At 44.8% G+C, this 13,478-nt stretch overlaps 1 long non-coding RNA gene across 6 annotated transcripts in view; it reads right to left on the bottom strand.

Annotated features, from left to right (window-relative positions):
* LOC137853205 (uncharacterized) overlaps nt 1-13,478 on the bottom strand; it is a 72,754-nt gene that overhangs the window by 21,966 nt on the left and 37,310 nt on the right. Inside the window, exons 4-5 of one of the 6 annotated variants that reach the window (XR_011094320.1) lie at nt 10,992-11,204; nt 2,367-5,364 (exon numbers count right to left, since the gene is read on the bottom strand). The exons of 4 other annotated variants lie outside the window; for them this stretch is intronic. This is a non-coding gene — a long non-coding RNA (uncharacterized lncRNA). Of the gene's footprint in view, nt 1-2,366; nt 5,365-6,831; nt 11,205-13,478 lie in introns of those variants that run through there. One more of the 6 variants, XR_011094319.1, reaches the window with a different exon arrangement.

Here is a 13,478-nt window from a genome sequence, read left to right as displayed (position 1 = left end):
TATCAAGGAAACAATCTGTTCCTGATGGCTGTATATGGTGCCTTGTGATATCTGGTGCGTTTGTAATGAAAATTAGAAAAATGATGAAGTAAGACAAGTAGCAACATACTGAAAGCATATGTCCCTGTGTGGAGACAGACAGAGTGCGAGGGGCTCATCCACCAGATCCAGCACTGCAGACTGTTTCTCATCACGTAGTACAACATAATAAGCATCTGAGAGCCCCTGTTGCGAGCGAGTATTTAAAGATTAACTTTAAAGGAAGAATAAACCGTTCCAATCAATTGTGAAAGTAAAATCAGCAGTGAAGCAACAACAGAAATTGAAACACAGCTAGAAGAAAATTAAAAACAGCTACCCTAAAATACCTGTGTTAATTAAATCTTAGTTGGGAATATGTGAATTAAAAGAAGTATGACATTTGAGTTAATAGGAGAGCAGCAAAATGATGAACTTTTTTTTTTCTTTGAATGATGGTATAATTTCCTGAGAGTCAAGGCAAGTTTTCTGTCAGACAGACCACCTTTACGTGGACACTGAGCAGAGCAGCTCTGTCCATAGCTGTGGTTCACAGAGCACAGTTTGTGAGCTCGCTTGCTTCATCAATCTGTAGTGTCTAATCAAGCTACCAGCCTCGTGTACAGTTTGGGTTGCAAAAAAAGAAAGCACTTACCTGCTCTGTATCAGTGCCCAGCCACTTCAGGCTGTTTTCTGAATACACAGCAGGGTTTTTAAGCACCAGCTTTTTCCTTCTTCCATAAGTTGTTTCACTGGTACCACAAAATCATTTTTCTAAATGGATGTGTTGGCTGCTGAGTGCCCTCCTGGGCAAGGCCGTGCGTTAGCAGCCCTGGCCGAAAGCAGTGCAGCCTGATGCTCATTAAAAGTCTGCAGATGATCTCAGACTCTCCTGGTATTGAAGATTCATCAGTTTCTTTTTCCACAAGAATGTATTTGAATGCAATATTTTGAAAGTAGAGCAATAGGTACCAATTATATCCTCCTAGAGTCTGTGTCTGCATACAAAATGTCTGTTGTGGTGGAATGGTATTACATTTACTGGTATTTTGCCAGAATTTGCAGACATTAACTATAAATTCTGACACAGCGACAAAAGCATGTTCTTGCAGTGTGCTGGAGCCTCTGAGGAGGAGGAGGTTTGCACCCTCCCGCCTCCTTCAGCATGCACAAGGAAAGCACAACCTGCTCTGCCAAGCTGCACTGATGCAGGAGAGCTCAGGAGCCAGTGTTAAAATAAAAACTAAAATGTCAAGGGGATTTTTTTAGGGTTGGCCATCCCTGGTGTACGTGTCACCAACAGGAGCCGGACAGCTCAGGCACCCTTGCTCTGCCTGTTGAGGTGCTCGGCTCTTCTTTCTCAGCCTCTGTGCTGATGATGTGAAAAGAGTTAATGATAGAATCAGGGAAGGTTTTCAGGCTTACATCAGCTTCTCCAAACATGGATCGTGAGCCTCTAGTCTTCTAGTTTTTAAGAATACCCAGGTAAAAGCAAACAAAGCACATAAATGATAAAAACAGTTGAAAGCCAGGGGACTTCAGGCTTCCAAGTGTGTTTGCACAGAGACATGAATTGGTGTATTAAGCCACACAGGCACTTTTAAACAGCTTATTAGTCATCCTGTTCTTGTACACAGATGCCCTTGGTATTCTGCAGCCGTAACTTCAACAGCCAATATCCTACTGCTTTCCACGAGGCGCGGGTTCCCCCACACACCTGGAGAGGAGAACTGTAAAACACTGAAGGGAAAGCTCACAGAGGTAATAAAGCAGTGAGAGAAAATACCTGGGGAGGGAGCGCAATGCACCAAAACACACCTAGCAAAACAGTAACAGGACACAAGTCAATAAATAAGCGCTGATCTATAATACACTCCCCAACTTCCAGACATAAGGATGCATGAAATGAATTGCCTGGAGGAGCAGGTTATGGGGAGTGGAGGAAGGGGCGATTCATACCATACACTGAGAGAGAACCTTCATTTACTGACTGTATGAGGCAGCCGGAGCCTGCAGCCAGCAGGTTTGAAGTCAGACAGGAGGATATGAAACTTGGAAAACAGCAGTGTAATGGAGAGTGTTGGGTGAAATAAAATTACGGCTGGAGAACAACTAAAGAAAATAAGAACTTATATTAAATGGAGACTGGAGAAGTGGGAGAGGGTAAATTCAGGTGAAAAGGTTTGTAAGGACGGGGCAGTATGTGGTTTGGTGGAAAGCAAGGAGAGCGAGTCCATACTGGTGCTATTTCTATATTCTTGATACAGAAAAAAAAAAATATGGAAGCAAGCCTGAAGTTATTATAAAGCAAATCAAGAAAAAAAAAAGTGTAGGTATATATATATATATATGAAACAAAGCAAAAAACTCCATATTTAGTTCATTGCTGCATCACTGAGAATTTGTCCTAAAGTGCAATATGCCTGTGCCTGTCAAAGCAACACCAGAGGGTAAAGCAAGTATTAGCAGCAGGAAACAAAATGCTAACCATACTGAAGTGACAGCAGAGACAGCTCATCCTCAGCCAAAAGAGAAGGCGCTCCGATTTTCCTTATGTTACCATCTCTGCGGCTGCACGGGGCCAAGGTTATTTGCAAGTTAGAAGAGCACGGATGAGGGTGGGTTTCCAAAGACAGCAAGGCTGGAAAGCATGGGATCGCTTAGTTTTCCCCTTCTGACCTCTGGGGCCTTGGGTGCTCCCTGACACGTGCATCCTTCATGCACTAAATGATGGTGTGTGCATGCCTGCTGGTACCTGCCTTGTCATGAACATTGTGTAACGGGAATTTCTTCATAAACTGGCAGCACTGCCGCCCTGGCTATTGGTCTAGGCAACTTTAGGGAGAAGGTCAAAATGGGGGATCCAAGTATACTGCCCAAAGAAAAAGGAGGTTAGCTGTGGCATTTCAAAGAGACATATTCAAAGCTCCTGCGTATGAAAAATTAATAAGCTGACCAAACATTTGAAAGCTGAATAAATAACATTTCCCTAGCAAAAATAAAGCTGAGCGATCTGAAACAAAATAAGGGCATCCATCCAGCAAGGAGAAGGAAAAGATAAGCTGTTTTCCTCTCTAAACTTTCCCAGCTTTCATTAGAGGTCACACAGTTCAAAGAGGATTGAGTTCAAAAAGGACTCGAGCATTTCAGTCCAGCCTTGATCACGGCGCTTTTTCTTGGGAAACAGAAGGTAGGAAGTTATCAGTGAAATTCCAAGATAAGGTGACACATTAGAGAGCACGGGCCTCATCCTGCGCCCTGCTGCACGAGCTCTGTGCTGTTTCCTTGTACCTGCAGGCAGCACCGCTCCCCACCAGCTGGTCCCCTCCAGCCACCCGGCGACAACCTGAGCGGCACAAAACCACCCGTGGATCCCTTGGACAACCGGCCCAGCTGCCACCAGCACCTCGCAGCCATCCCCCACGTCCATGGCTCTGCTGGGAGGGAGTCTCCCTCTCCTCCCGTACGGCCCCTCCGTCCTGTAGCAGAGGCAACCAGGCGAAGCGGTGCTCCCTGCCCCGCTCACACTGCCCTTCCCAGGTTTCCTACACAGGAAGGAAGCAAAATGCTGGAGGGTGGGAAGGGGAGCTGGGAAGATGCATCCCACACAGAGATTCAGGAGCTCCAAGTCCTGCCTCGCTGCTTGTACAGGTGGCAACTTCGGAGTTTATTCAAATTATTCTTTGAATTTGAATTACAATTGTATCTTTCAAATAACAGAGCTCAGCCCCTTCCTTTAAAGCTTGAGCGTTCATACTGAGTCAGGCTTGTCTATAAAAGCAGTGAATTGAATATTCTTATTAGGTTCTCGGGATGCTTTTCTTCTCCCGAGTTCAAGCAGTGGCAACTCGTTATGCAGCAGCTTCTCCCCTGCGCTGCCGCATGGACCGGCCTTTTGTCAGAAGGCGGCACCGCTGGCACGCTCATTTTCCCCACAAAACTCCCTCGTTTCAAAATACCAGCTTGACTCACAACTTCATGCTCGATCTGGAAACCACTTGTATGGTGCGGGTAATAAATACACAATATATGCACAATAACAAATGGCTGATGAGTCACTCCCAAATCTGTCTTCCATTAGCTTCACAGCCAGGCGCCATCGGGGAACAGAAAGGTGGTGCTTCAAAAGAGCTTTAGGAGAACTCAGAGGACACACTGTACATTCAGCTTGTTCACCAAAAGGTACAATTTGGTGCTGTCAGCAATGTTCTGAAAACGTCAGAATAACGCACGTAACTTCTCAAGGCTTGCTTTGCCGTGTTCAGAAGATACACAGTCCCACCCAGCCTTGCAAATAAAATAAAACAGTAGATCAGATATTCTTACATAAATCCGCCTGCAAAGCTACCACACAAATGTAGTGAGTCTACAGAAGCTACTTTCTCAGCTTTACCATGATGGCTGATAGTAACAGCCTAAACTAATTTTATTTTATTCTTCCATTAAAAAAAAAAAACTCTTCATCCTCAGAAAGCTTGCACATTGCTGCTGAGACTGAAACACAGCTTGGCTTCCCACAGAAGCACCTGCCTTTGATTAAAAATCAAGATATCCCCATGGTTCGGGGTGAGGTAACAAGCAGTACTTCGGTTCAGTCCTTACTTCCTCCACTGCTACGTCCCCAAGCATGTGCGCACGAGGAGCAGGATCAGCGTGTTACCATTACTTCATTTGCAGTCCCATTTTCACCGTGCACGTTGGCACCAGGCAGTGCAATGCAGGCAATTCTTCCACAGGTTTTGCTCAAACAGGGCGGCTTCTACCACTGCAAAGGCTGCTGCTCCCCTGGGCACAAGAAGTGGGCCAGGCACTGCGTTTTGGACAATGCTTTGAGGCACAAAACCAGGTCCAGTCCTTCTGCAGGCCTGTTCTTACTCGGCAGAGCTGCTGCTATTCCTCCCTCATAGATTTTATTTACCCAGTGCCCTAGGATTAACATAACTTCAGAGAAATAAAAGCTTTTCTTCTGGAACAATTCAAATTAAGATCTATGTTGGAGCATGCAATTATCCTACATGCATCTGAAATCAAGGAGAGCCAGCCAGATGCCTCTCTGTAACGGTGTGTTATTTTCACAGCATATAATTTTCAGATCACGCACATCAATATTATAACTGGGTCATGGAAGCAGAGGGTATCTTTGTTTACATACATTTGTTTTAATTCAGTGAAGTGCTCTAATTTCCCTTCTCCTTGGTAAATATTTTTCTCTCAGAGTCTGCCCCATATTATGATGACTGTATGGCTGCCGTTGTGCTTGAGATGGATGGCCCGTGGCTGCAAAAGCCCTGCTCGCTGCAGAGGTGGGTTCATTTGGTAAATTAATTCTAATTACAGGTGTATTTCCTGCAAAGCACATTGGGTTGAAAGCTTGGTGGATTGAAATCATTTTGCGATTTTAATCAGCAAACATTTCCTATGTAGACACTACAAATTCCTAGAAATATAATAAGATTACCTACTCAAGAAAAAGAAGAAAATAAAACACTGCGACCGTCAGTGCGCACTGAAGCCATGTGCAGTTCGGGTGGGAGCAGTCATCCACTGGGAAAGGATCTAAATCAAAAACTGCCCAAGAAAGTAAAAACGCAGACAAAAAGTGAACATAAGCATAGTAGTTTGTTTGTTTGTTTGTTTGTTTCTCCAAGCAAACCACCTATCCTGAAAGTCAGTGTGCTTAGCTTTACATATATATAGGGGTTACAGACTTGTCTTCACATTTTCATTCCAAGACCTATGAAAACCACATGTGCTAGGGAAAATACAATGAAGCTGGGGTTTCTTGCATTAAATACCAGGCTGATGTGTTAGTGGCAATTCCAGATGAATCCATTTGGAAGATTTACTGGTTTTGTTTTGAACTCGCTACTGCTACTTTCCTTGAAGTTTGCCCCTGGTTTTCCTTGCCCAGGGAGCTCTTGGCTGCCCTGGCCAGCACACGCAGCTCTGCCAGCAGGGCCGGCGCTGCAGTGCTGCCATTAAGAGACGGGCCCAGGAAACGCAGCTCTCCTCTGCGCTGGGGTAACTTGGGGGACACTCTGCCTGAACAGGCTTCAAGATAGAGCCGATGCAGAGCACAGAGGTCACAAAGACAACGGCTTCCTTTCAAGAAAGGCTGAGTAATAATGATGGAGTGAAGCAGTACTCTCTGCTGGACTGTGGGGAACATGCTGCCTTCAGGACACAACAGATTTGGGCAAGTTTTCTTCTTTGTGAAGAATAAGTGGCTACAGCAAGTCATGTCACAGAAGCCTGCCTGTAGCACCAAGTCCCACATTGAAAATATAGGGAAAAAAATATTTTGAGTAGTCTAAATAGCTTTATCACTGTTCTTAAATAAATTACTTGCATTTTTTTCCTTTCAATTTCACGTGGCTTTTCACTTAGTCCATTCTCTTACTTTTTAAAACATGTTCTTGCAGTCACACTGAGACACTCCATTTTAGTTTGATTGGAAGCGATTTTTGAGAACTTTTGAAATTATTTCTACTATTAATTATTATATTCAGAACTGCCAGGGAGCTGAAAATTAAGTTTCCAAGCAGCTCCAGCTCTCTTATTGTCGTTTGCAATTCTAGCTATTACAGATGTTTCAGCATTTTCCTCTGGGAGTCTCTGATCACCCGAATGAAATGATCAATTGCTCTAATTTAGCTTTTTAACTGAATGGAAACAGTTTCCCTATGATGTCCTTGCTCTTGGGTTTTCAAAACCCAGGCTCTTGGAAGAGGGGGGAAAGGTTCTCATAAGAGGTGGCTGCACCACAGCAGGCCACTTTCCTACCATTTAATATCACAACAGTGGAGTCACTGCTAATAACAAACTCAATTTATAAATCCATTAAAACAACAGAACAGCCAGATTTGCTACATAAAAAGTAATACTTCTGTTCAGGGGTAAAGATTTTGATGGCAAATATCAAAAACCCAGATCACTCTGCATGCGTTTCAACAGAAATCTTTGAGCCTCGCAAACCAAATTACAATGAACGCTGCAGACATCTGATGGGGTAATTATTCTTAATTAGATTTTGACACAATCTTTGGGAGACAGGCACTTGAGTCACATGATCAGATTTTCTCAGACGAAAAATTGTAAAAATGGCCAAGTTGTTCTGTTAAAAAAGCAAATACGACTATGCAGTAGTAAGAGGGATGGTCACATACAACAGAAAGGTAAGGAGTCCGGGCAGCCTGCTGTGAGGAGGTGCTGGAGGGGTCCCAGAGCAGGACAGGATGACCTGAAGCCATCCCTGCTCTCCTCGTCCCTGGGAAGCTTCTTCTGGCCTCGAAGAGCAGCATGTCCAGTGAGGCACTCACAGCAGCCCTGCCTTGCAGACTCCTCCTTTCGTCCCATCTGCTAAATGCACTATCCCGATCGCAGAGCCACGTCCCTCTTCTTCTCACAATCCTATTCCTGCTATATATTCCTCAACAGGGTTTTTGTGCTGGTCTGCACCTTACCGCACCTTAAAAACGGCCGTATTTCCCAACAGCTGCAATAAGCCAACCCGAGCACCCCATATGAGGGGAAAAAAAAGGAAAAAAAAAAGAATAAATGAAAGAAATGAGCTCCCAAGTCACTCCAGGCAGATGCCATGTCCCAGGGACTGTAAGGTGTTTGCAGCAAGGACCATTTCTCCCCGTGTGTATGAACAGTACAGCAAACACAGCAGGCATGTAACAAAAAAGCCAGGAAGCAGTCTTTTCCCACACTTGCATCAGACGCCATGGAAAACCAAAGGAAGAAAAGGCAGATTTTCACCAGAAAATAAGAAGTAACAGAGAAAGGGTTGAGATTTCTTTTATCCCTGCCTGATAGCATGGAGGAATTCTCCACTTTTTCTTCCACTAAACAGTACTGTAATGTAACAGAACCTAAAAATAGATTTGGCCTGTTCTTGGCTCTTTATGACTGCATATTCTCATTCCCCATCTCGTTTCTTTATGCCATTTGCTTGAATAAATTGTATAGAGTCATTGGCTTAATGCATAGGATAGAGATGTTTTTATTTCTTCATCAGGATCCCTCCCCAGGGAACAAGGCCGCCTCATCTCTTGCTTTTTGGCTTTGAATAGCCAAGGGCCACATTAGCATCCCCTTGACTGGGCCTCACTCTGCCGGTTCCTACTTTCTTTCATCTGCCTCCTGACCAGCCTTTGGTCATCTTTCTATCTGAAACGTCCTTTTTAAGCTGGATTTTGCTTTAACTCTTTTGCTCTGTCTGAGGAAGATTAGCACTGAGGGATCAGCCGCGTTTACGCTCTCTCTTTTCTCCTGTCTCCCTTTAGCATTCCTGAGTCCTAAATATTTGGCGTGGGTCTTTGATTTCTGAGCAGCCCGATCGTTTCCATCAGCTTCGTCCCACTTTCTGGAGCTGATGGGTACCTCAAAACAAAACTTATGCCAACGCTTAAGTTTTTATTCCAATAAACATGCTTTGACCAGTCCAGAAGCACCAAATCGTAACTCTGGGGGGCTAAAGGCAGCTCGAAATGAAAGGCTTCTCCATGCTGGAAAGTATAATATATACACATATATGTATATAACGTGTATGTGTGTGTATGTGTTATCTCAAAATTCTCTACTGATGTCCATGAGAGATGGAGGCACCAAACATGTTGAAATAAGTAAGACAAGGCAGATCCCTGTGCCCTGCACTTGGTATTTAACAGAAGAAGCAAAACTGCTGAAATATTTGGAAATCTAGGCCTGAAAAAACAAACAAACAAACAAACAAACAAACAAAAAACAGTCTGGCCAAGGCTGCCTCTTGTTTCAGCCTGGAGATGGCTGCTTCCCATGTGCAGGCCTGCAAGATGCAAGTGCACATATCCTGCTTATAGGAAGCATGAGAAAAAAAATACGGTCTGTGAGCATACATTTAAACTCTCAAATAAATGGGACAGTAATATTTCCATGTCCTGCAATGAAATAGGAGAAATGTTATCTCCTGGGATTAAATTAATCATAGCTTGCACACACACACACAAGTTGTAGTGTATTGTTTCCTTGGATTATTTCTGTGTAAATCACTTTTTTTTTTTTAATTTCCTAATTCCTCATTGCGACCAGACTCCCACTCTGGGAGATGAACACATTTGACTCTGCTGATGACATCATCTTCAATCATCTTGAGTTTGCAGTAGCTCTGAACTGTATTTTTGTTTTCTAACCCATTCTGAGGCTGCCACCCTAATACACTAGCAGGTGAGTTATCAAAGGTGAGTAGCAATGGGGACAGAGTCAGATTGCTCGTTTGCTCAGATTTCCCCATCTCACAGTAGGAGGTCCAGAAAATAAAAGCATACATTTTTCAAGAGATCAGGAATCCTGTTTTGTTTGCCTGCATTCTCACAGTAGTATTTCCATTTCATTCCCACAGTGTACAAAAGGCTCAATTCTGATTTAGGTACCACCAAGCAACAGGTTAATCTTTATGCACAGGCTTCAGGGAGGTTTAAAATAAGACAAAACAAGCTCAGCCTCCTCTGACAGTAAACATGAAAACAATAAATTGTCTTAACACAGGCCAGTGGTCATGGCCAGTGGAAAATAATGAGCATCCCTGTCTGGTTTTGAGGGATTCCCTAGGGATGCTATGTAACCAGCAAATGTTGTTTTTTTTGCCTAACCAAGAAAAATCAAGCTGCAGCGCTGTCAGCCTTTCTTGTAGAATAAATGAGACAGAAATACTGAAATAGCAATTATCATCAGACCCATGAATTATTTAAAAAGCTGAATGTTGGCAGGTTCCCCATTCACTGAAGTGGACTGTTTTGAATGCACTAACTTTATTTATAAAAGCTGTTGCTGCAGGTAATGCACAGGATGAGCACCTCCATCGTCAGCCTTTATTGAGCCCTCTGCTGCTGCACGTGCAGCCCGCTCCCCAAGCTGAGCGTCCCTGCTGGGGAGCTGAGAACCCAGCCCATGGTGCTTACCGGGATTACATACACATGACTGGGAAGTCTCCCTACTGCATCCCAGTCCTAGCCAGGAGAAAATGACAGATTCAGTGGAGAGCTAGAAAAATCAGACTAATTATTGGGTCTGTTCCTTAACACTGAAATGAAATTACCCAGTTTAGCACCAGACTGTCAGAAAGGGGCATAATTTAGCTCTGACTCATGGGTAAACCTACTGAAGTCATGAGAAGTTCATTAAAAGACCAGCTTGAGAGCAGAGCACTATCTTCTGTGGACTGGGTTAGGAAGCAGCCTCACGCTCCTCTTTCACAAAGACCATTTCAGAGCCCTCCCCTCATTACAGAGCTCAGCTGCACCGCAGAAGCTGGGGCAACATGAGCCTGCACAGGGTGTGTGCAAACGTGACCCTGCCCCAGAAACATCTTGGTTAGGTTTTGCTCTCCTGACAGATTTCAGTCACTGCTTTATTCTAACAAGCTTCTCATGCAAAAGCTGCATTTTCCACCTTTGCCATCACGTAAAAAGGAGATTCTCGTTTTAATGGATTCACAGGTAATAAAACTCCCAATAACCTGAAAGCCTCTGTGCCCACTAAAAGGGCACTACCCCTGGATTTAGGAATGATTTCAGTGCCCCCACCCTTCCCACTTCCATGCCATGGGTATTGAGGTGACAGAGGCTTCCTTAGATTTCTAGTTGCAAACACCGTATCCTCAAGAGCGTGTCCAGTCATGCAGAATGACCATAAGGAAACCTGGAAAATCTGAAGAAGCCTCTAAGCATCTTCCATGCCCCCGAACTGCAGGTGACAAAGCCAAGGGCATTCTTCCAAACCACCCAGCAAGGTGGTAGCTCCGCTGTCCCGGCTGCATCGCCACCAACATGGGAGCAATCGTCCCTCTGCATGTGAGCCACAAGAATAACACACAGCAGTACTGTGCAAAGCCACAGTGATTACAGGACACCTAATAATTACTGGCCGCATGAATAATAGCTCTAGGAGTTGCAGCACAACAGAGGACAAACGATAGGCACAAGCTTTACCTCGCAGCTACGCCCCAGAAGGCAGCGCTGCCTCCCCGGCTGGCACACGGTGCTGGTGGCTGCTTTTTCTGTGCCACTGGCAGCTCGAAGGGGCACAAGGCTGCCTCTGCACGAACCTGGCGTGGGGCTGGGATGAGTTGTGTAATGCCTGCAGATAGGTGACCGTCAGCGCAGGCTGGCAACATTTCATCCTGCACGATTTCATAGCAGAAGCTAATGAGAAATTTAAGAAAGAAGATGAAAAAGAAGAAAGGGGAGGAGATAAGAGAAATAAAAAAACAACCAGTCAACAGAAGTCACAACATTTTTTCCAAAGCCCTTTGGCTCTCTCATTTCTGAGGTGCGTGTGCTGGTGTCTGCATCTCCCCTGAGTTCCTTCCCCTTCCCACCAGCTCCCACCAGACTGCATTATCAGTGCCTCTAACGGCAAGGAACGCAAAGACCAAAAAAAGCCAGAGGCCGTTGAGCCTGCTTCCTCCTTTAGTCTGGTTGCCAGTGTACCTTCGCAGACTGTATTATTTACATCTAAACAATTTTGTATTCAACCCGTTCACAGGAGACCCTTTCTTCAGCAGCAGCTCTGTTTGGCACTCTGAGATGCAGATGCTGACTTTAAAGCAGAGGAGATCTTAACAGCAGTCAGCACAAGTGTCACCAGCTATAAGCAAATCTTCCCTAATAAATACAGAACGCTCTGCTTAATTGGCACAACTCTGGCAGGAACAGAGAGGTTGCAGCTAAGGGCTGTCCTCTCCGCATAACACCGGGACGGGAGAGCGTGGCAGCCAGCGGGACGCGAAGGGGGAGGCTGTGAGGTGCACGGCGCCTTGCTCAGAGGCAGGGCGAAGGGGCTCCATTTGGGTGGCTTTCTGATATGCCCCAAAGCCACTGCTGACTGGGTGGGGGGGGGGGGAGAGAGGCCATGCAGTTTTCTGGGTATGTTTCTTATGGTTAACAGCTCAAGTTAATAACGTCAGACAATAATAGATCAGTGATTTCTGTAAATGCATCTCCAACACTCTTGGCTTCACCTGTTTTGCCTTTAGCAACCTTCTCTCTGACTGACTTTGAGATGCAAAATGCTGCACAGTCTGGGGTCCCGGAGGGCCAAGTAATAATAGTTAGTACAATGGTATTGTTGAAAAGAGACTGGGAAGAGATCCTGCAAGGTCAGTTACTCCTTTCCCTTCCCTAAGGCAGGATCAGCTCTGCTAAATCAATCCTGACATTATTTGTCTAAAGTGTTCTGAAAAACCAAACAGCAAACCTGAAATTTGCAATGCCAGAGCCTTGTCTTCAAAACCTCCCCTGTGAACAACTGTTTTTCCCTGCCACTCCCTGTGTGCAGCCCCCGTGTTAGCTGAGCAGGACGGCAGGGGACCCCCTTCCCGTGCAGCAGTAATTTCCAGGGGTCTGGGGTTTCAAAGCAGGTAACGATGTGGTTCCTCTACCTACAGGTTGGAAGGAGGCTAGACATTTAGGATTTACAATTTGCATTCTGTAATTTTCTTCCCATACTCTCATAACGATTTTATCATTTCCCTGCTAAACAAGGAGATGTTTAATCCCTGTGTTAGCCTTCTTTTGATATTCCAGGATTCTCATTTATTTCAGTCCCTCACAGCTTAAAGGCAACAGTGCATGAAAGCCCCACGGAATACTCTTGATGAAAGGCTAACGAATCTAAACCAGCCTCTCTCCCATAAACGGAGCAGAAACCATAGATACACGTAAAATACCACCAGGCATATTCATACCTACAATTGGTTTTGCTTTGTGTGACACTCACACAGTACAACAAAATGCACTCACGCTGCGAAGCTGCTGGCAGGGGCCGCTGGGCTGCAGAGAGGTGTGTGTGCAGCACCTCCCCTCTTCCCCTTCTCGCTTTTCCCATCGGACTCACTCCACATGGAAAGAACTGAAAACCTCTTTTTTCCCCCACACCAGAGCAATGGCTCCTACCAGTGGCTGTGCTCATGGGAGGCTTTCTGACATCCTTAACTTCCAAGGCAACTTAAAGTGATACTTAAAACAAGCAGAGAGAAGGGCTCGAGTAAAGTTGTATTTTTCCATTGCTCTATTATCGTAGCAGTATTTGTCTTCAAGCTGCTAAAATAACAGTAATATTTTTTCTAGAAAAACAGTGGTGCTGAAATTTCATTTAAAATCACCCAAAACACATTCAGTTAGAGGTGATAAGAAGGTTAAAAAGTCAAAGCAGTAAGAAAAATCTGGTGAAAAATGAAACATTCGACCAGCTGTTGATGAAACTGGTCGGTTGTGTACCCATGGACTGGGGAGAAGTCTTGTGCACTTCTGAGAGAAATCATAATGCTCAGGCATCATGAATCATTTCGACGCTTTCCATTGCCACTTTTCAAAGTGACTTTGAACCGATGCCTGTCACCGAATGGGGACAAACACGCTGCTTCTGACAACAGGAGGCAAAAGCAAGCACCAAACAGATTTTTGCTCCCAAGCGCT

Source organism: Anas acuta, chromosome 3 (genome assembly GCF_963932015.1).
Source record: "Anas acuta chromosome 3, bAnaAcu1.1, whole genome shotgun sequence".
Taxonomy (NCBI): Eukaryota; Metazoa; Chordata; class Aves; order Anseriformes; family Anatidae; genus Anas; species Anas acuta.
Note: the sequence above shows the minus strand (reverse complement) of the source record. Positions and strands in the feature narration are given on the sequence as shown.